The sequence below is a fragment of the Trachypithecus francoisi genome, unplaced genomic scaffold (genome assembly GCF_009764315.1).
Source record: "Trachypithecus francoisi isolate TF-2019V2 unplaced genomic scaffold, Tfra_2.0 Lachesis_group13, whole genome shotgun sequence".
In the NCBI taxonomy this organism is placed as follows: Eukaryota; Metazoa; Chordata; class Mammalia; order Primates; family Cercopithecidae; genus Trachypithecus; species Trachypithecus francoisi.
Genome location: NW_022681458.1, coordinates 103,417,549 through 103,440,467, shown reverse-complemented (window position 1 = coordinate 103,440,467; position 22,919 = coordinate 103,417,549).

Below are 22,919 nucleotides of genomic sequence, written 5' to 3'. Positions count from 1 at the left end.
TAAACTGAAACAATGAAACTTCCAGAAGAAACTTGTGAAAATACCTTCATAACCGTTCCATAAGCAAAAAAACCAAAACAATAAAAAATAAAGGATACAAAAATTTAAGGAAAATATTTATATTTTGGCATAACATAAATTAAGAACTTCATTAAAAGTATTCATTAAAAAATACTATTACAAGAGTACATTAGTCCATTCTTGCACTACTATAAAGAAATTCCTGAGACTGGGTAATTTATAAAGAAAAAATGTTTAATTGGCTCATGGTTCTGCAGGCTGTACAGGGGGCATGGCTGAGGAGGCCTTAGGAAACTTACAACTACGGCAGAAGGGAAAGGAGGTATGTCTTACATGGCTGGGGCAGGAGGAAGAAAGAGAAGGGGGAGGTGCTACACACTTTTAAACAACTAGATCTCATGAGAACTCACTGACTATCACTAGATCCACCCTCTTGATCCAATCACCCACCAGGTTCCTCCTCCAACACTGAGGATTACGACTGGACATGAGATTTGGTAAAGGACACAATTCCAAATCATATCAAAGAGTGAATAGGGAAGTAAAATACTGAAAGATGATACTTACAATACATATATCTAAAAATATACTGTGCAGAATATATATAAATAACTTCTGCAAACCAATACGGAAAAGAACAACAATATAATAAACAAAAGGGAAAAAGACTTGCACAGGCATTTCATAAAAATAGAAAGTGCCAATGGCCAATAAAAGTCAAAGTAGTGGTTATCTCTGGCGAAGCAGGACCACAGGAAAGATATATTCTGGAGTTTTTGGAAAACGATATAATGCCATTTACTAGTGCTGTATAAATTAATGGGTTATGCATTTAAGATTTTGTACCTACCTATGCATCTGTTATACTGATTTTTGGATTTTGGATGTAACTATCTATATTTTAGTACACAACTAGCAAGACTTCCCATTTTCTTTCTTTTCTTTTCTTTTCTTTCTTTCTCTTTCTTTCTTTTTTTTGACACAGAGTCTTATTCTATCACCCAGGCTGGAGTGCAGTCGTGTGATCTCAGTTCACTGCAGCCTGGATCTCATGAGCTCAAGTGATCCTCCACACTAACCTCCAAAGTAGCTGGGACTTCAGGTGTGCACCATTATGATTGGCTAATTTGGTGGGTTTTTGTGGGCATGGGGTCTCACTATGTGTGCCCAGGTTGGTCTCAAACCCCTGGGCTCAAGCAAACTGCCTGCCTTGAACTCCCGAAGTGCTGGGATTACAGGCATGAGCCACCGCACCCAGCCAACTTTAGGTTCTGATTGAACCCAAGTGAAGAGAGGATGCTACAGTGACTAGAGGCTATGGTACAGGAAGCCCTGACACTTGAGCTTTATATGCCAGGAGTTCAATGCAATTCTCTCTGTGCTGAAACTATTCTTTTGGAAATAAGAATTGTCACTCTCTAGATTAGTGCCTAACTAGAGAGTATTCAGCCTTCCAGAACCTTCAAGCAAGAGGTGACTGTTCCTCCTCCTCAGTGCTGTGGAAGACAGATGTTTTACTCTGTAAATCAAATGAAGCAGAGGTTTGAGATCCCCAAGCACAAGGGAAAGAAGGGGGGAGGTAGGGATTGAAATAAAGAGAGATTTTTATGAAAATATTCATTAGTAACTGTAGACTCCCAGTAACCTCTTCACTGACCCTCACTACCTTAAAGGAAGATTGCCATCCAGGCAAATCACAATCCCCACCCCAACTAGATCCAAGTAAAAGATGGAAGATTTTTGCTCTGGAGAAACTGAATGACCCAGAGAAAAAACAATCTCTTCAAACTAAAACTTCTATCATACTACATTCATTTCAAGTGTTACCCAGAAGTAATATTTTTCTTACCATTTCTGATCAGTGACACTAAACACTGTCATGATTTCCAGAAGGGCATATTGCCACTGAAGTTGCAGTATACATTGCAGTTCCCTGCCCTACAGCACCAACACACTCCATGGCTCTAAAGTAGGTGCTAATAAATATTTTCTGAGTTTGTTAATAAATTCAGCCACATACTTGTCAAATCTTAGGAATCAAAAGTTACAAAGTACTGGAAGTAACTTTTGTAGGTCAACTAATGTTCCCTGGGCACACTAATTTCAAAACAGTTTCTATCATATTCTGTACAAAGTCAAGACGGAAGTGAACAAACGCACATGGAACTTTAGAGCTTTTATATTTTTGCTTCAGTGAAGCTAAACCAAATTATTTAATAGCTTAAAGTCAATCTCTCTGCTATCTTTTCAAAATTTCAGCATCAGCATTAATGAAAGGTTTTTGTGGAGTTTCAGACTAGTAACTTAAAAAGACATTGGTAGTCTGTGTATCCATGGAAATAGGAAATGAGTAGATTTTTTGATAAGATTATGCTGTCTTTGGGATAGGTCATAATGACACCTGGTGAAAAGGAATTGCAGGACAGAAAAGGGCCTCAAGCAAACCCGTCCTCATTAATTTTATCTCAACTCTATTGCTCTCATTTGTCACTGGCAATATATTCCTCCACCCTCAAGCTCCACAAGTTGTTTCCAAAATTTATTTAGAGTCCTGGTTTTCATGGAACCTTTGCTATCCTAAATGAGTAGGATAACTCACTTCCTATTTACTGGAAAGGGTTAAAGAAGCATTATTGAATTAATTTTTTGATTACAGCTATTGTTCTCATTTTTAGAATATATCATCGTGCTGCTTTTCACTGATTTCCTAAGTAAAGCAGCCATCCTTCTGAAGTGTCTCAGTTTTATACGCTGCCTCATTGATTCCTCTTAGGATTTAATAACACAATGCTAGTAAGGTGCTTAGCACGGTACCTGGCACAAGTAAGTGCGTGTTAACTGATAGTCATATAAATTGTTATATTTTTATCAGCACTAGATAGCAGTTTCATGCATTTTCCATTATTTTTTAAAAACCCAAGTATTTTATCTTATTTCTGGCTACTGGTGAAATGATGTAGAATCATCATAACTAAATAGTATACTTTATTTTTTACACGATCTCTTTACTTCTCTTTTTCAGAGTAAATATAGTCATACAAACACTGATTTACATAATTATAGTTTTGAGAAAATCCATTTCACTATTAGCTTGTTCAAAAAATTAAAATTTTGTATGTTTAACGTGTACAGCATGAGGTTTTGATATAAATCTATACAGTGAACAGATTTCTAAAGTTAAGCTAATTAATATATTCATCTTTTCACATAGTTACCGTGAGAGAGTGTGTGTGTGTGTGTGTTTGTGTGTGTGTGTTGGCACAAGAGGCTTACCTTTTGGCCTACCTTGGCTTTTGATATGTCTTCCACACTAACCATGATGATTTTTATAATAGCTTTTGATTTAAAGTGAGAGATATATAACTCTTCCTTTCTTTTGAAAACTTAGAGGCCATTGCAGGGTTCTGAACTGGCCTAATGTTCATATTGCTTTGTCTCAGGGAATAGGGAGGACTCAGAAGGAGAGAGATGAGTGGTTGGTGAGAGGAACAGTTAGAAAACACACAACATGTATTTATTAAGCTTGTCATTATATGTGGGTGTGGTTTGAGGCACCCCAAAACAATTACAATAATAACATCAAAGATTACTGATGACAGATCACCATAGCAGATATGATAAAAATGAAAAAGTTTGAAATATTATGAAAACCACCAAAATGTGACAAAAAGACATGAAGCTTATGCTCTTGAAAAAATATTGCCCATAGACTTGCATAATGAAGGGTTGTCACAAACCTTTAATTAGCAAAACATGCAATATCCGCAAAGTACAATAAAATGAAGCATAATATAATGAGGTAGCAACACAGTATTATTAAGTATAACCCCCATGCTATACATTAGGTCTCTATAACGTGCTTATCCTACATAACCGGAACTTTGTACATTTTGACCAACATCTCCCCATGCCCCCAACCTCTGGTCACCACTATTGTGTTTCTACTTCTATGAGTTTTACTATTATAGATAACTCATAAAAGTGCAATCATTCAGTATTTTTCCTTCTGCATCTGGCTTATTTCACTTATTATAATGTCCTCCAGGTTCATCCATGTTGTTTCAAATAGGAGAATGTTTTTCTTTTATAATGCTGAGCAATTTTCCATTATAAGTGTGTGTGCATTGGTATGTGTGTTTGCGTGTCACTATTTCTTTATCCATCTAGCCATTCGCTGACACTTAAGTGGGTCCACATCATGGCTATCGTGAAGATCGCTGCAGTGGACATGGGAGTGTCGCCATTTCTTCAACGCTCTACTTTCAATTATTTTGGATATTTATGCAGAAGATGAATTGATAGATCATGGGTAGTTCTAATCTTAATTTTTTGAGAAACATCCATATGTTTTCCAAAAGACTTTACCAATTTACCATCCCACCAACAATGTACAAGGATTCCCTTTTCTCCATAGGATAGCCATTGTCCTATTAGGTTTTAGAGTAATACCAGGAAAATAGTTCATTCCTATTCTGCTTTGTTTTCTCTCAGAAAATCTTTATCAGGAAGTGTTTGTTCTCCTTTATTCTTTAGAACTTGACACAGAAAAATGTACACTTTATGTTATTCAATTGTATCAGTTTTTAACTTAAAATCCTTATAAAGCAGACTTAACTGTTCTGCAAGGATATTTATTTGCTTTCTCTTGCTCAACTGATTTTCTTTTCTAAAACTAAACACATTATATTTCACCTATCTTTTATAATTAGAATTATCAAACATCTTGGTATGCCTCGGACACATCTGTTCATGCCTATTTTCCTCACATTTATTCTATTATGCATTTGGGTTTGATTTTTCATATTTTAACAATGTATAAAGAGTAACATTATTTTATGCCACTGGCTGTGGCAGATCCACACACTGACTTTCAGTTTCTGTCTTGTTCTTGACATTGTGAATTTAAAACTTAGTTAACACTGAAAAACAGTCAATAAAAACTGGTGTTTCATTCCTAAGATCATCTACAACTCAAGGTAATAATACTATATATATATATGCACATATATATATCAATACTATATATATATGCATACATATATATGGTCATATATATATGACCAAAGTAAGAAGATAATTGCCAAGCATGACATCCATGCCCATAATTAGAAAAGGAAGATTGCCATAATGAATTGTGTCTTTATTTTATATTTTATTTGTTCTTACAGTTCTTTTAGTTTACTCTTAATAGAATAAAATATAGTGTTTATGGATGCACATAAGGATAAAATTATTTGAAAAGGCAAAGAAGTGATTACTATGAAATTCCAAGTAGCAGTAGTTACTTTTGAAGTTTAGGAAGGGTTGAACATTGAAATGGGGTAAATGAAGAGGTTCTGGTGTGGCTAGCAATGTTTTATCTCCTGATGTGAGTGATAGTTATAGGGATATCACCTTCTAATACCTTATTAAACAAACACCTTATAATACCTTATTAAACAAACAATGCAACTTTTGTCCCTTCATTTGAAACTTTCCATTTTTCTATTTCATCAGTTGACAAATTATATTTGCTGGATGCGGTGGTGTGTACCTGAAGTCCAAACTGCTCGGGAAGCTGAGGTAGGAGGATTGTTTGAGCCCAGGAATTCTGGGCTACAGTGCACTATGCAAATTGGGTGTCTACACTAAGTTCAGCATCAATATGGTAATCTCCTGAGAGCAGAGAATCACCAAGTTGCCTAAGGTGGGGTAAACCAGCAAAGGTCACAAACAGAGCAGGTCAAAACTCTCATGCTGATAAATTATGTTAATAAAACAGCTTTCACTATGATGCTGTGAAAAATTTAAAGTCACTATGCAATAAGTCAAACCTTTCAGAATAAAATGTACCGTATCCCTCCTTATTTGCAGGGGGTATGTTCCAAGACCCCCATGTGGTGCCTGAAACTATGTATAGTCCTGAATATTATATATAGAGTACTATAATTTTTCTTATATTTGTATATACATACCTATGATAAATTTTAATTTTTAAATTAAGCACAGTAAGACATTAATGACATTAACAATAAAATAGAATAATTGTAACTATAAGTTACGCATGTTCTCTCTCTTTAATACTATATTGTACAATACTCACGTAGTATTTTCAGACTGTAGTTGACTTTGAGTAATGAAAACAGAGAAAGTGAAACTGCTGCTAAGGAGTGATTGCTGCAGTGTCTAAATTCAAAAAAGGTCAAAATATAAGTAAAGTGAAAAAAGGCAATACATTTAAAGAGGAAATAAAATTACAAGAATTTGTGGCTAATAGGTTAAGCATATATGTAGACACACACTCATACACAAACATACATAGTTACATGTACACACACAGATCTATAAATGTCTACACATAAGCATTGGATATCTGAGAGGTTTTTTTTAATTTTAAAATTTTAAAATTTTTATTTTTATTTCAGGAGCACATGTGCAGATTGGTTATATAGATCCATTGTGTAATGCAGGTGTTTGGTATATGGATTATTTCACCTCCCAGTTAATAAACATAGAATGTGATAGGTAGTTCCTTGACCCTCGCCCTCCCCGAACCCTCTGCCCTCAAGTAGGTCCCAGTGTCTATTATGCCATTTGTTGTGTCCATCTGTACTTAATGCTTAGTTCCCACTTGTAACTGAGACAATGTGGTATTTGGTTTTCTGTTCCTGCATTAGTTAGCTTAGGATAATTGCTTTTGGCTGCATTCACGTTGTTGAGGAGGACATGTCCTCATTCTTTTTTAGGGTTGCATAGTATTCCATGATGTATATGCACCACATTTTCATTACCCAGTCTACCATTGTTGGGCATCTAGATTGACTCCATATCTTTGCTATTGTGAGTAATGCTGCAATGAACATATGAATGCATGTGTCTTTTTGTAGAATGATTGATATTCCTTTGGGTATATACTCAATAATGAGATTTCTGGACTGAATGATAATTCTTCTTCAAATTCTTTGAGAATTATCAAACTGTTTTCCACAGTGGCTGAACTGATTCACATTGCCACCACTAATGTATAAGTATTCTCTTTTCTCCTCGAGCTGGCTAGCATCTGTTATATTTTGATTTATTGAGAGTAGCCACATTGAGTTGTGTGAGATGATAGATTATTGTGGTATAGATTTGCCTTTCTCTAGCGATTGAACATTTTTCTACTTTTTGTTGGCCGCAAATATATCTTCTATTGAAAAGTGTCTGTTCATGTCCTTTGCCAACTTTTTAATGGTATTGTTGTTTGCTTATAAATTTGTTTAAGTTCCTTATAGATGCTGAATAGTAGACCTTTGTCAGATGCATAGTCTTTAAGTGTTTTTTCCTATTCTGTGGGTTGGCTATTAACTCTCTGTATTAGTCTATTTTCATGTTGCTATAAAAAATTGGAGACAGGGCAATTTATGAAGAAAAGAGATTTAATTTGTTCCTCATGGTTCTGCAGGCTATAAAGGAATCATAGCAGCTTCTGCTGCTGGGGAGACCTCAGGAAACTTACAATCATGGGGGAAGATGAACAAAAAGTAGGCACATCTTCCATGGTTGGAGCAGAAGTTAGGTAAGGCGGGGGAGTTGCTAAACACCTTTGAAAAACTGGATCTCATGGTAACTCATTATCATGACAAGAACACCAAAACGGATGGTGCTAAATCATTCATGGGAAACCACCTCTGTGATCCAGTCACCTCCCAGCAGGCCTCACCTACAGCATTGAGGATTATATTCAGCGTGATATTTGTTCAGGGACATAGATCCAGACCATATCACTCTGTTGATAGTTTTCTTTGCTCTACAGAAGCTCTTTAGTTTAATGAGGTCCCACTTATCAATTTTGTTTTTGTTGTAATTGCTTTTCTCTTCTTTGTCATAAAATCTTTGCTGGAGTCTATGTCCAGAATGGTATTAATATTTCCTATGTTGTCTTCCAAGGTTTCTATATTTTCAGGTTTTACATTTAAGTCTTTAATCTATCTTGAGTAGATTTTTGTATATGGTATAAAGAAGGGGTCCAGTTTCATTCCTCTGAGTATGGCTACTCAGTTATCCCAGCACCATTTCTTGAATAGGGAAGTCCTTTCCTCACTGCTTGTTTTTGCCAAATATCAAATGGTTGTTAGTGTGTGGCCTTATTTCTGGGCTCTCTATTCTGTTCCATGTGCATTAATTTTGTACCAGTAACATGTTGTTTTGATTGCCATAACCTTATAGTATAGTTTGAAGTCAGGTAATATGTTGCCTCCAGCTTTGCTCTTTTTGCTTAGGATTGCATTGCATTGGCTATTCGGGCTCTTTTTTGGTTCCATATGAATTTTAGAATAGTTTTATTCTAATTATATGAAGAATGTCATTGGTAGATACATAGGAATAGCATTGCATCTGGAGATTGCTTTGGGCGATATGGACATTTTAACAATATTGTTTCTTCCAATCTGTGAGCATGGAACGTTTTTCCATTTGTTCATGTCATCTCTAATCTCTTTGAAGTGTGTTTTGTAATTCTCATTGTAGAGATCTTTCACCTCCCTGGTTAGCTGTATTGCTAGGTATTTTATTCATTTATTTTTTTGTAACTATAGTGAATAGAACAGCATTCTTGATTTGGCACTCAGTTAAGAGAGTTCTGTTTATGTGATAACTCATTTGCATTGATTTACATACGCTAAACCAAACTTGCATCCCTCTGGGATAACCCTACTTGATTATGGTGGATCACCTTCTTCATGTGTGCCTCAGTTTGGTTTGCTAGTATTTTGTTGAGGATTTTTGTATCTGTGATCCTGAAGGATATTGGCTTGAAGTGTTCTCTTTTATTGTGTCTTTTTGTTGTGTTTTGGTATCAGAATGATTTTGGCCTCATAGAATAAGATAGGATGGAGCCCCTTCTCCTCAATTTTTTGGAATGGTTTCAGCAGGAATGGTACCAGCTCTTCTTTACATCTGCTAGAATTCGGTTGGAATCCATCTGGTTTGGGCTTTTGTGACTGATTCCATTCAGAACTCATTATTAGTCTGTTCAGGGTTTGAATTTCTTCTGATTCAGTCTTGGGATTTTTTTTTTTTTTTTCTTATAGGAATGGGTCCATTTCTTCTAGGTTCCCCAGTTTGTATGTATATAGGTATTCATAATAATCTCTGATGGTTCTTTGTATTTCTGTGAAGTCAGCAGGAACATACCTTTGTCATTTCTGATTGTGTCAGTTAGGGTCTTCTCCCTTTTTTTTTTTTTTTTTTTCCTTTATTAGTCTAGCTGGCAGTCTATCTATCTTACTTATTCTTTCAAAGGACCAACTTCTAGTTTCATTGATATCTTACATGGCTTTTCACATCTCAGTTTCCTTCAGTTTAGCTCTGATCTTTGTTATTTCTTGTCTTCTGTTAGCTTTGGGGTTGGTTTGCCCTTGTTTTTCTACTCCCTCAAAATGTGATGATTAGGCTCTTAATTTGAGACCTTTCTAACTTTTTGATGTGGATGTTTAGCACTATTAACTTTTCTCTTAACACTAATTTCACTGTGTCCCAGAGGTTCTGGTATGTTTTATCTCTGTCCTCATTAGTTTCAAAGAATGTTTTTATTTTTGCCTTAATTTCATTCTTTACTCAAAAGTCATTCGAGAGCAGATTGTTTAATTTCTGTGTGATTGTATGGTTTTGATAAATCTTCTTGGTATTGATTTCTATTTTTATCATGCTGGTTCTGACAGTATGATTGGTATGATTTTGTCTTTTAAATTTCCTGATAATTGTTTTATGAACAATTGTGTGACTGATTTCAGCAAGTGTGCCATGTGCAGAGGAGAAGAATGTATATTCTGTTGTTTTTGGATGGAGAGTTTTGTATATGTCTGTTAGGTGCATTTGTTCAAGTGTCAAGTTCAGTTCCTGAATATCTTTGTTAGTTTTCTGTTTTGATGATCTGTCTAATACTGTCAGTGGGGTGTTGAAGTTTCCCCACTATCATTATATGGTTATCTCATCTCTTCACAGGTCTCTAAGAATCTGTTTTATTAATCTGTGTGCTCCTGTGTTGGTGCATATATATTTAGGATAGTTAAGTTTTCTTGTTGAGTTGAGCCCTTTACCATTATGTAATGTCTTTGTCTTTTTCATTATTGTTGGTTTAAAGTCTGTTTTGTCTGAAATTAGAATGTTTCTGCCTTTTTATGTTTTCCATTTACTTGGCTGACTTTTCTCCATCCCTTTACTTTGAGCCTATGGGTGTCATTGCATGTGAGATAGGACTCTTGAAGACAGTATAGAGTTTGGTCTTGCTTCTTTATCCAACTTGCCACTCTGGGCCATTTAATTGAGGAATCTAGCCCATTTACACTCAAGGTTTGTACTGATATGTGCAAATTTTATCTTTTCATTATGTTGTTAGTTGGTTACGCAGGCTTGATCATGTAGTTGCTTTATAGTGTCAATGGTCTATGTAAGTGTGTTTTTGCTGGGGCTGGTAATAGTCTTTCATTTCCATGTTTAGCACTCCCTGAAAGATCTCACTAGACCAAAGGCAGGTCTAGTGGTAAAAATTTCCCTTAGCATGTGCTTGTCTAAAAAGGATCTTATTTCTACTTCACTTATGAAGCTTAGTGTGGCTGGATATAAAATTCTTTGTTAGAGTTTATTTTCTTTAAGAATGCTGAACTTAGACCCCTAATCTCTTCCAACTTGTAGGGTTTCTGCTGAAAGGTCCACTGTTAGCCTGATAAGTTTTCCTTTTGTAGGTGAGCTGCTCTTTCTCTCTTGCTACTTTTTGCTTTTCTTTTCTTTCTTTTTTGTTTTGTTTTGTTTTTTGAGGCAGGGTTTCACTCTGTTAACTAGGTTGGAGTACAGTGGTATGCTCATGGCTCACTGAAGCCTCAAACTCTGAGACTCAAGTGATCCTCCCTCCTCAGCCTCCTGAGTAGCTGGGACTACAGGTGTATGCCACTATACTTGCTTAATTTTTGTAGACATGGGGTTTCTCTACATTGCCCAGGCTGGTCCTGAACTCCTGGACTCAAGAGATCTGCCTCGCTTGACCTCTCAAAGTGTTGGGATTACAGGCATGAGCCAGCATGCTCAGCCAATATTTTTTCCTTCATGTCAACCTTAGAGAATCTGATGACTATGTGTTGTAAGGATTGCCATCTTGTATAAAATCTGGCAGAGATTCTCTGCAATTTCTGAATTTGAATGTTGGCCTCTATAATGAGGTTGGGGAAATTTTCGTGGATGTTATCCTCAAATACGTGTTCCAAGTTGCTTGTTCTCTTCTTCTTTTTCAGGGATGCAAATCAGTCATAGATTTGGTGTCTTTACATAATCACATATTTCTCAGAGGTTTTGTTCATTGTTTTTCTAAAATTATTTTTCCTTTATTTTTGTCTGAGTGAGTTAATGCAGAGAACCAGTCGTTGATCTCTGAGTTTCTTAACTAAGCTTGATCTAGTCTACTGTTAATACTTGCAATTGAATTATAAAATTCTTGTTGTGTATTTTTCAGTTCTGTCCTATTGATTTTGTTTTATATTAAGATGGGGCATTTTGTCTTTCAGCTCCTGTATTGTTGTATTGTAATCCTTGATTGGGTTTCAACAATTTCCTGAATCTTAATAGCCTTCATTCCCAAGCATATTCTGAATTCTATTTCTGTAATTTCAACCATTTAAGTTTGGTTGAGAACAATTGCTAAGGAACCAGTGTAATCCTTTGGAGGAAAGAAGACACTCTGACTTTTTAAGTTGCCAGAATTCTTGTGCTAGTTCTTTCTCATCTGTGGTGCGTCGATGGTCCTTAAACATTTAAGCACAATTTGAGTATAGTCAGTTGACTTTGTTTCTGGATGTTTTCAAAGGGCCAAGCCTTTGTGCAAGGTCTTTATTTGTAGTTGAACTCTTGTTTTTGGTCTCATGGGGTGAGGGTATGTTAGCAAAGTATTTTTGGTGTTAAAGTTTGGACTGTGATCCAGTAGATGGTGCTTAAACATAATGGCCAGTAGGTAGGCTTTTGCTCAGTCATGTGGCTCTTCTGTATTTCCTGTTTGTGGCCATGCTCTGTCTCAGTGCTATGCGAGTATGGGCTCTTCTTCCACTTGAGTGCTGACTACAGAACTGGGCTTGCCACTGCTGGGCTATGCACCACAGCCCTAAGGTGAGCTCAGGCTTTATGTTCCCTCCCCGGCTTGGGAGCAGCAGGGGCAAAGACCTTAACAGTGGTAATGGCAGAGGGCCTTTGACTTGTCTCTTGTAACGCCATCTCAGAAACACAGAGCTCAGAGTGATTAATCTGTGGTGGGACAGCTGCACTGTGGGCCCAAGCCAGGGGCCCCTGTCTGATAATGAGCAGGGGTTGTCAGAGGCTCACAGGGAAGACACATTGGGCTCTTCTCCTTAGGGCAGCTCTGGTGTGCTGGAGGTGTGAGGAAAGCACTCGGGTTCTTTTTTCCTTCCATAGATACAGGGCAGCAAGGGCAGTACCACTGTGCTGGAAGTGGCAAAGGAGCTTTCAGTTGCCTCTTGGAGCTCCACTCCAGAGAAATACAGAGTTGCTCCAATGGGAACGTTCAGGCAGGGATAGGGCAGCGGTGTTGTGGGCCTGAGCTGTGGGCCCTGCTTGATGAAGAGCAGAGAATCAGGGGTTTACAGAAAGACTGTGCTCCTCTTCATACGGTGACTATCATGTGCTGGATGTGTGACTAAAGTCCTCCGACTCTTTGTTCTTTCTTCAGTTAGAGGGCAGCAAGAGCAGAATAGCCACAGTGGCAGTGACAAAGGAGCTGTCAGTTATCTCTGGGAGCTCCCCCCGAGGGAAGCAGAGCCACTACCAGTGGGAATGCTCAGTTGCAGGTGGGGCGGCTGCTCTGCACTCCCAACCTGGTGATCTGCTTACTGACGAGGAGGGGGTTGGGGCTCACAGGGAACAGAGACTGGGCTCCTCCTCAAATGGAGGCTGTGATATGCTGAATATGCCAGCAATATGACCAGGCCCTTTATTCCTTCCCCAGCTGGAGGGCAGTAAGGGCAGTACCACTGCAGCTGCAATGAGAGAAGGGCTATGCGTTGTCTATAGAATTTCCTCCCCAGAGAAACTCAGAGTTGCCACCTACTGAAATGTTCAGGTTGCAATGGGGGCCCAGGTTGAGAAGTCCTGCCCAGTGAGGAGTAACAGTGGCAGACATCAATGTGGAAAACAGTCTGAGAGTTTTTCTGTGAGGCTTCTTCACAGCTGGAGACTCGTGTCAGTCCCCAATCTCTTTGCTCTCTCTCGAGGTCGAGGGCAGCAGGGGCAGGAATTGTGGACCAGCACAAATGGTGGCTTGCCCGCTACTGCTGGGACTCCATTCCAAGGAAGTACAGGGCTGCAGAACTGCTACTGGCCTGAGAGCCCTGTTGAGGTTCTCAGGGACTGCGGTTATCAGCGTCTGGGGTTTCAGCTGGGGAGGCCTTGTCTAGTAAGGAGTAGCGGGAGCTGAGACCTGCATGGAAAACTGCCTGGTCACTCTTCCGTAAAGCAGTTGCACTGTGCTGGAGGCCTGTGTTAGTCCTTAATCTTTTTGCTTCCAAGCATGACGGCTGCAGGGGTGGGAACTATGGAGCAGCAACAATGGCGCCCTGACTGCTACTGCTGGGAGCTCTGTCCCAGGGAAGGGCAGGGCTGCAACCTGTTAGACAGGTCAGGTGGGGCTGGGTTGACAAAGCTAGGGTCCCAGGCCAAGGGGCCCTATCTGGCAAAGTGCAGTGGAAGTGAGGTTTGCAGTCTGTCTGCTCCTCAGCCCCATGGATATAGCCCCTATCCTGGGGTTTTGCAAGGGAGCCTGGCCTTCCCTGTTTTCAGAGCTACAGCAGCCACTGGTGCTAGGGTGGCCCATGGGTCCAAAGCCCCAGGACCCCACGTATGCTTGAATGGTGGCTCACTCCAGACTTCATGTAGCTCTCCATGTCCGTCTGGGGTCCCTGGTGGAGGGGCATCGTGGAGGATCTCCTGAACCCAAGGTTGCAAAGGTCCATGGGGAAAGTGGGTGCCCTGGAGCTCTCACTTACTGTTTCCCCACAGTGGGATCCTCCCTACTGGCTCCACACCAATCCCGTGTGAACACGTATCTTGTTTTGCTCTTCTCTGTTCCCCATGGGTTGCCTTGCTTCCTTAATTAATCCCAACATTTCCACCTGGACAATACAGCTGAAGAGTCATTGTTTACTCACCACTCTATCTCCTCTCCATGACAGCAGCCTACACTGGCTGCTTCCAGTCAGCCATCTTGGCACTCCACCAAGTTTTATGTAATAACAAACAAATATTATCTGTGAGTGATGGGTGGCTTTCCATTTGTTCTTTATAATTTTTGATATGAGTGTATGTCTAAATTAGAAGGAAAATCATATTCAGAAAGAAAATATTTCAGGAACCTGTAGCCTATAAATTGATTACTGGGCCAAGGCACAAGATAAAGTTAAAATGTTGGTTTAAAAGTCCTGTGCTAGGCTGGGCGCGGTGACTCATGCCTGTAATCCCAGCACTTTGGGAGGCCGAGGCGGGTGGATCACCTGAGGTCGGGAATTCGAGACTAGCCTGGCTAACATGTTGGAACTCCATCTCTACTAAATATACAAAATTAGCTGTGCATTGTGGCATACCCCTGTAATCCCAGCTACTCAGGAGGCTAAGGCAGGAGAATTGCTTAAACCTGGGAGCAGAGGTTGCAGTGAGCTGGGATTGCACCACTGTGCTCCAGCCTGGGCGACAGAGTGATTCTCCGTATAAAAAAAAAAAAGAGTAAAAAATAAATAAATCCTGTGCTATTAGAGAAAATTATACTGTTTTACTTATCAATTGCTATGTAAAAAATTAACCCAAAATGTAGCAGCTTAGCACAGACCAATATTTATTTTCCCCCAAGTTCCATGGAGGAGGAGTCTGGGTACAGCTGGCTCGGGCTTTCTCACAGGCTTCAGTAAGGTGTCAGCTGGGGAGATTATCCTCTCAAGGCTCAACTTAGGGAGCATTCTCTTCCAAGCTCATTCATGTTGCTACCACAGGCCTTGCTGATCTTGTTCAGAAACAACTGTTCGTTCCTTGTCATGTATTCCTTTCATAGGGCTGCTCACAAAATAGTGGTTAGAGTCTCTCAGAGTGAGGGAGTGAGAAAGTGTCCATAATAGAGACTGCAACCTTTATAGGAGCTATTCTCAGAAGTAACATCCCAACACTTTTGCTACATTCTATTCATTACAAGCCGACCAGCAGCTCCAAGGGCAGGGGATTACTTAAAGCCACGAATACCAGATAGAGGGGATCGTGGATGGGGCTGCCTGTCGCATGTAGATGAAAATCAAGTAGGCATTACTTTCAGATAAAACCATAACTACTAATGCTAGTCCTCAGGATAAGTTTAGTGTATAATTCTAATTGTATGTTTGCTTTAAAGATACTATGTTTTCACCAATAATAATGCAGATGAATATTTTATTGAACACATACAGTGAAGAAAAAAATGGGCAATCCATGACAATAGCATAAAAAATATTTCTGTCATATAATATATCTGGAGAATGATGCATTTTATTTATCAAAGTATTTGAGTTATCCAGGTGTTATAAATATATATAATATTAAATTATTAGAATATATAGTTTCTCCAACTAATTTTTCCCCTACCTCCATCTCTGCCTGTTGAAAGTCCACTTGTATTTTAAAATATGTCTTGCCAACTTTCTGTGTCCTTATTTAATCTTCCCTTTCAGGTATGATCTTTCTATCCCCTGAAACTCTTGTCTCTTAAAAGCTTTTCTGTGGGATTTATCATACTTTGTCTAATATTAATGACCATTACTATGTCTTTGAGATCAGAGTATATATCTTATTTAACCTTTATACATTTGATAGTTATCAGTTGAATGAAAATATTTAAAAAAATCATTTTTTATCAATGACATCTGTGTTATAAAATATTAAACAATATACAAATTTGAAAGAGTCAAGACAGCACATATTTATTTTACTTGGCATTTCTAATTATATCTTGGTGACATAAGCTCAGACTCAAAGTTTAGTTTGTACCATCTCATTTTAAAAACTCCTAAATACTTGTCCTAGAAGTGGATTAACTATAGAAGCAATTCCAATGTAAAGTTTTTTCTAATGAGGCAATAGCATCAAATATCACTTTTAAAATTCCTATAGATTAACATGCGAACTTGTGTATGTGTATGTAGAGGGGTCTGGGAAGGAAGGAATCAGCAATATTTTACCAATAGAAGCAAATGCATTGTAATATTTTAAAGTATAAATATATTAATTATGGTATAGTTAAATAAAGCTAAAATATATAATTTATGCTGTAGACATTTTGTTTTTAAAATACACTAACAAGCTTTTATTTTTCCACAAGGAAGAAAAAGCAGTAAATTTTACCAATAAAAGGTTTTGACTTTTTCCAGGGTTTTATTTCTCTCTGGGTATTCTGTATGAAAAACCCAGTGGTAGTAAGAATGTAATTTTGGCCAAGTACTATTCCAGGTTACAGAAGTTTCTGTAGAATGCAAAAGTTCCTAAGAAAATGAAATAAACAGTATCAATTATCAATCTAATAAGTTGAGTTTAATGCTTAGGATCACCACAAAAAGAGAGATAAATTTCTGTGGCTATTGTCAGCACCCGACATAGACATCTCATAGACATCTAAAATTTAACATGTGCAAAACAGTGTTCCTTACAGTCAGCTCATCTGTTTCTTCCACTTTCTTATCTCAGTTTATGGTAACTTGACTTCTCAGTTGTTCAGTTATTTATTAATGGTGCTCTTTCTCTGACACTGAATATCTAATTCATAAGTAGATTCTAATTTCAAGATATATTCTGGGGACAGCTGCTACTCTTCACTCCACAGCTACTGTCTTGGTGAGAGTCTTCATTGTTTCTGTCTTGGACTATTACAGAAGCTTCCAAATATTCTTCCCGTTTCTGCCTTTGTCACCCTAGAGACTGTTTTCAATGTAACAGCCAGCGTCGCCCTGTTAAAATACATCAGGCCTTTTTCGTGTTTCTTTTTGAATATCCCAGAATGCTTCTTTCTCCCTGAGTATAAGCTCAAGTCCTGATGAAGTTCGACACCCTAGCTGATTCCCTCCCCTGACCTCTCTGAACTTGATTCTACTGTCTCTGATACACCCTTGTTTTTCTCTGACTACATTGGCCCTTTCACTATTTCTAGGATGTTCCATCCTGGACATACTTCCACATTAGGACCCTTCCATTGGCCCTTCCACCCTCTCCTGAGAGTGCTCTTCTTCCAGATGAGGGAGCATGGCTCGCTCTCTTTGTTCATGACCTTACTAAAGTGATGCCTTCTCTCAGAGCTCTTTCACACCATATCTAAAGCATCTCTGCTCAGCTCCTGCACTCTCAGGACATCCCTCTGCTTTAGATTTGTCCCTAGCACTTTTGTAGCCCTAACACGCTATATGTTTTATTTACTTAACTCATGCATTATATGCCTCTCCATTCAGAACTCGTGGTCCAGAGAGTGGGGTTTTGTCTGTTCTGCTCATTGCTCTATCAACAGTACCTAGAACAATGCCTGGCACCAGGGACCACACTCCACAAATTCATTGCCATGGCATTCTATGGAATAGTAATTGCTGGAGCAGGGCTGAATTGCAATGGGATTGGTCCCCCTAACCAGCGTTCGCTAGCCATAAAATGAATATGTTAAAGAAATGAATGACTGTATAAACCAGTAAGTACAGAACTATGGGTATTTTAAGAGCTGCAGAGATAATTTCCCCATGCTTATCAATACATACAGATTTTTTTTTTTAAAAAGACATCATTGATTAGAGACTGTGGTAAAATATTTGAGATTATTAAAACTGACTCCTCTGCAAACCTTCCCCTCCACACACATTATTCTTCCTTTTTCTTCAAGTAAATGTCTTTAAAATGAAAATATTTATTACAATTACTGCCTTTTTGGAATTTTCCTCAGCATTGGCCTCTTAAACTAACCTAGCAATCAATCTGTACAAAACATGTGAGAACTTCACATATTGCTATATTGAAGCATTTCTTTTTTATTTACTTATAAATGGAATAGAATGTGAATGTCTAAATTTATGATTGTTCTGAGAAATAAAGTAAGCTTTGGGCTTCACTTTATTCTCACATGTAGAATGTGTGTTTGTGAAATAATGCACCTGTATTGGTAGTTGGAAGTTGGGCAAAGTGATGAATAAACATGATTAATTCATTTTAATCAGTTATAATATTTTGAAATAAGTGTCTTACCTTTTAAATAATTAAATTGGTATGGGGTTAGCTGTGGAAGATGCATAAAACAATACTTTACAAAGTCAAGTAATTCAGAATCCAGACAACATTTTCATGCTGGAATTGTCTTCTTGTTTAAGGAAACCATTCAGTTTCCATATTTTTCTCTTGAATGCAGAAGGCCAGGAATCTGTAATCATACATTCTGGTTTATTTTTCTTACTTAGCAAACATTTATTGAGTATTTGTTAGGTTCCAGGTGCTGTATTACATGTCTTTAATACTTGTCATTTAAATTAAATCCTGACAAAAGCTATACAATACTGTGTTCTGGTTCCTACACTCTGAATTATGAGAATGGTTCAGGTAAATCATTGTAAACTTAAATGTACATAGCCTGAGAATTCAAACTTATGAAGAATTAGTGATAAATAAAATATCCAAATATGTACTCACTAGCAAAGAATATCATATCTACACTGGAAATGAAAAAGCAAACATACTTAACAAATACATTTTTTTAAACTATTTTAACAGGTTCATGATTAATTTTGAAAATATACATGAATATTTTTGGGAAAAATGTAAGATTATCCAAATAAAAATAACAGCTCCTTTCTGTGTAATACCATTAGTTACGTCCCATTTTAGAAGCATTATTGAATATTCTAATAAGATATTTGTACATTATTTCCTGAAACTAAAATGATTTGAGATGGAATTGCTGTTTTTGACCTTCCTTCCTTCCTTCCTTCCTTCATTCTTTCCTTCCTTCATTCTTTCCTTCCTTCCTTCCTCCCTCCCTCTCTCTTTTTCTTTCTTTCTTTCTTTCCTTCCTTCTTTTCTTCTTCCTTCTCTCCTTCCTTCTCTCCTTCCTTCCTTCCTTCTTCCTTCCTTCCTTCCTTCCTTCCTTCCTTCCTTCCTTCCTTCCTTCTTTCCTTCCTTCCTTCCTTCTTTCCCTTTGGTTATACAATGATACTATATCCAGGAGAAGGAATTCAACCTCACTAGAAAGAAAACCAAATGCTACAATCTCCTTCACTTACTTCCCTACCAATATGTCTATTGGATTTTAAAATAAAGCTCAAAAGTTTGGTTTTGGTGGAGAGGGAGGTGAAAACATGTCTCTTCTTGGTCACCAAGCAAACTGTGTTCTTTGCTTTCCCCCCAGAGTTAATCAGAACCAGCAATATTACTACCTGATATCTTTGAAGACTCCCACCATGTCGTGTCTAATTTCCATCTTTGGATGTTCATGTCCCCCTACCTCAAAAGACAGTGCTCTGGTCTAAAAGACTGTCCCTCAATACTTTTACTAGCTAATGCCCTTAAGTGTTCTTTAGCTGAATAGCACTTTCTTCACATTCAAGGAGCTGCCTAGTAGGATTTCTAGATTTTCTCTGTCTCAAGAAGAGAAAAGGCCACACAACTTGGGTAGAGATCAGCAGTTTCCCAGCTCTCTTTCAGCCTCTCAGATATCTTTCAACTAGTGAGGATTAAGAGCAAGGAGGAGAAGAGCTCCTCTTCACAACATTTTTTCTCCTCATAGCTCACCTCCTCCTTTTGTTGCTGAATCTTATACTCACATACGCATTTCTATAATTCTGAGCTTCATGATTCTTAGGAGACAGGTGTTTTCCCTCCTTCCTTCATATTCCTGATGTCTTGTCCTTTACTTTTCCCTTTATATGACAATCAGTGCCGGCCCCCATACTCCAAATCAACTGAATTTCTGAGCAGCACAGAGAAGGGATTATATCTTAAACTCCAAATTCTCTCTGTTGCTCTTCTCAACCTTCACCCACTGATTACTAACACACATTCTGCATATGGGAAGAAATGAGACCTCAATCTTACCCTTTTTCAGAACAATGACACACTTAGACATACATATTTGATTGCACTCATAAGCAAGTGAAAAACAAATGCTTTAAGATAGCAATATATGAGGTTTTTATATATTTTTTGTGTAGATTTTAATTGCTAGATTGATTTAGGAAGCAGACACTGAGGAAGTTTCCAAAAGGTAGTAATTGTGAGGAAATACTTTAATATGAGATATAAATATATATTATGTTTAATATGAGATATATATATATATATTATGTTAGGTTGAAGTGTTGAAAAAAGTAGGTTTTAATGAAGTCAATAACTTCACTGATATGTTTAGTCAATGTATTTTTGTATTTTTATTTACTAAGGAGTATGGTCAAATTATCTTTGTTGTTCTTCAGTTAAAATTGTTTCCATATATTGTCTACACTCTTGTAAATAATGTAGCCATTGCTTAGGTTAAAAAAGCCACTTAGGAGGTGTTTTATTTTGGAAAGTGAATTTAGTCCTTGTGAACCTTAGTTTCCTCATTGTGGGAATTGAGTATGAAAATAAATAGAAAATTTTCTTGTCAACCCTTGAGTGATGAAAAAATATAATCAATGAGGCTGATAACAGCAAATAAAAACCATCACTGTCTGGGTTATCATTTCTCAGCCAGCGGACTTCAGAATTATTTCAGAGAATTTATACCATTGAGGTTGGAAAAAACTCAAATTTCCTTCCCTTTTCATATTAACAAGCACTGTAATTATGTTAAAGGTTTTGTGTTTAAACATAATTCAGAACTCGCGAGTGCTCATACAGTAAGCACGCACAGCATTATTGGACAGCATGTGAGCATGTTCATAATTAAATTGCTTAATCAATTGATCATCCAGTTGACTACACCACTGTTATAATTTTCAACCACCTAGTTTTAAATTGCTTTTCACCCAGTTGTGTATTGTTCCTGTTTCTACAAATAGACTGATAGTTAATGATAGAATATGTAAGTAATATTGATAAGGAAATAGAATATGTACCATGTGTGTCATAAACCATGCAAAAATGGGCAAATTATTATTTTTACAATGTTAAAGAGAGTGAATAACATCACACAATACTCTAAAAGAGTTGGCAAATACTCTTTAGGCAGAAAAAATGATGTAAAGTTCTTCTTTTAGAAGAGAAGTGTAGGAGCTCAGATCCTAACCAGTGTGCTTCTCATTGTTTCAATGGCTGTTGCCTGAGAGCCCATACAAATACGTTGAAAGCCAACATATCAGATGCTTCTTTTCCTAATAATCCCAAATATGAAAGGTAATTTTGGTTATAAAGAACTATACCTCAGTGGTTGACAGAGTATTTCATTTGGATATATTCATGCTGTCTACTCATTGAACATTAGACATTCTTCAATAAAAAATTATTTTCTAAAGTGTTATTTTACCAGTTGCCAAATAAACTGAAGCTCTTATATTCAGTCATCACAGAATCAAATGATGGCATCATAACGTACCTACTCTAACAATTTAATCTTGGTGTTCAATGATCAGAGCTATCTTATAAGAGGAAATACATTTGAGACTCCTTTAAAAAGAAACTTAGGTTTGATAACTATTTTAAATAGGTATGTCTTCCTCAAGTATATTTAAGGTACTTTTCTGACAAATCAAGACAGATATTTGAGACCATCTGTTTTCTAACACTTTTGTACTAAGTAATAGTAACTTTATTCGTGAACAGTAAAGAATAAAATAGGCCCGGCGCAGTGGCTCAAGCCTGTAATCCCAGCACTTTGGGAGGCCGAGACAGGCGGATCACGAGGTCAGGAGATCGAGACCATCCTGGCTAACACGGTGAAACCCCGTCTCTACTAAAAAATACAAAAAACTAGCTGGGCGAGGTGGCGGACGCCTGTAGTCCCAGCTACTCGGGAGGCTGAGGCAGGAGAATGGCATAAACCCGGGAGGCGGAGCTTGCAGTGAGCTGAGATCCGGCCACTGCACTCCAGCCCGGGGGACAGAGGGAGACTCCCTCTCAAAAATAAATAAATAAAATAAAATAACATCTCAAATGGCACTGAAGATGAAAGTAACAAAATAATAGTTAAGACTAAATAAAATCTCTTAATCAAACTGCATCTATGTATTCCAGTGCCTCTTCTTACTATTATATGTCCACAGACAAGGAATTTACTATTATCAAGTTCTACTCTCTCATCTTCAAAATGATGAATGTAACACGATGTACTTTATTGTGTTGTAAAAATTAAAGGGAGAATTCATGCAAATAGCACAATACCTGGAACACAGGAAGTTCTCAGTAAATATTTTAGCTCTTGTTATTAAGATCAGTGGATGGTGGGTGACAAGATACACGCTTAAAAAACAATTATGGGTAAGTAAATCAGTATCTCCTATGCTTACAAGAATGTGCCTCAAGTGCACAGGGTGAGTTTTTGTTAGTCAACACTTTTTTACCAGGTTTACCATCTATAAGCCTTCTGTATGAAAATATAATATTCATAATTTTATAGAGAAAACAAAATAGCATAATTAAGGAAATAATCACATTTGTCTTAAAACAAGTCTCATTTTTAGTGCTATAAAATTCTTTTACAAACAGCATGAGGTCAAATAATAAATTTATCAAACCAATTGGCTCCACACAAGCTGAGCTAATGAGGGTTATTTCGGTCAAATCCTCAAATTACAAATAAATGCTATCGTTTATCAACTAAACACTTTTCTCAATAAATCTTTGCACTGCTTTTCTTACCTCTCAGCCACGTCGTTTGAAATCCCTTCTGATTTAGCAAAACCACTTTACCTGTGCCTGACCTCTCATCCAGTAGA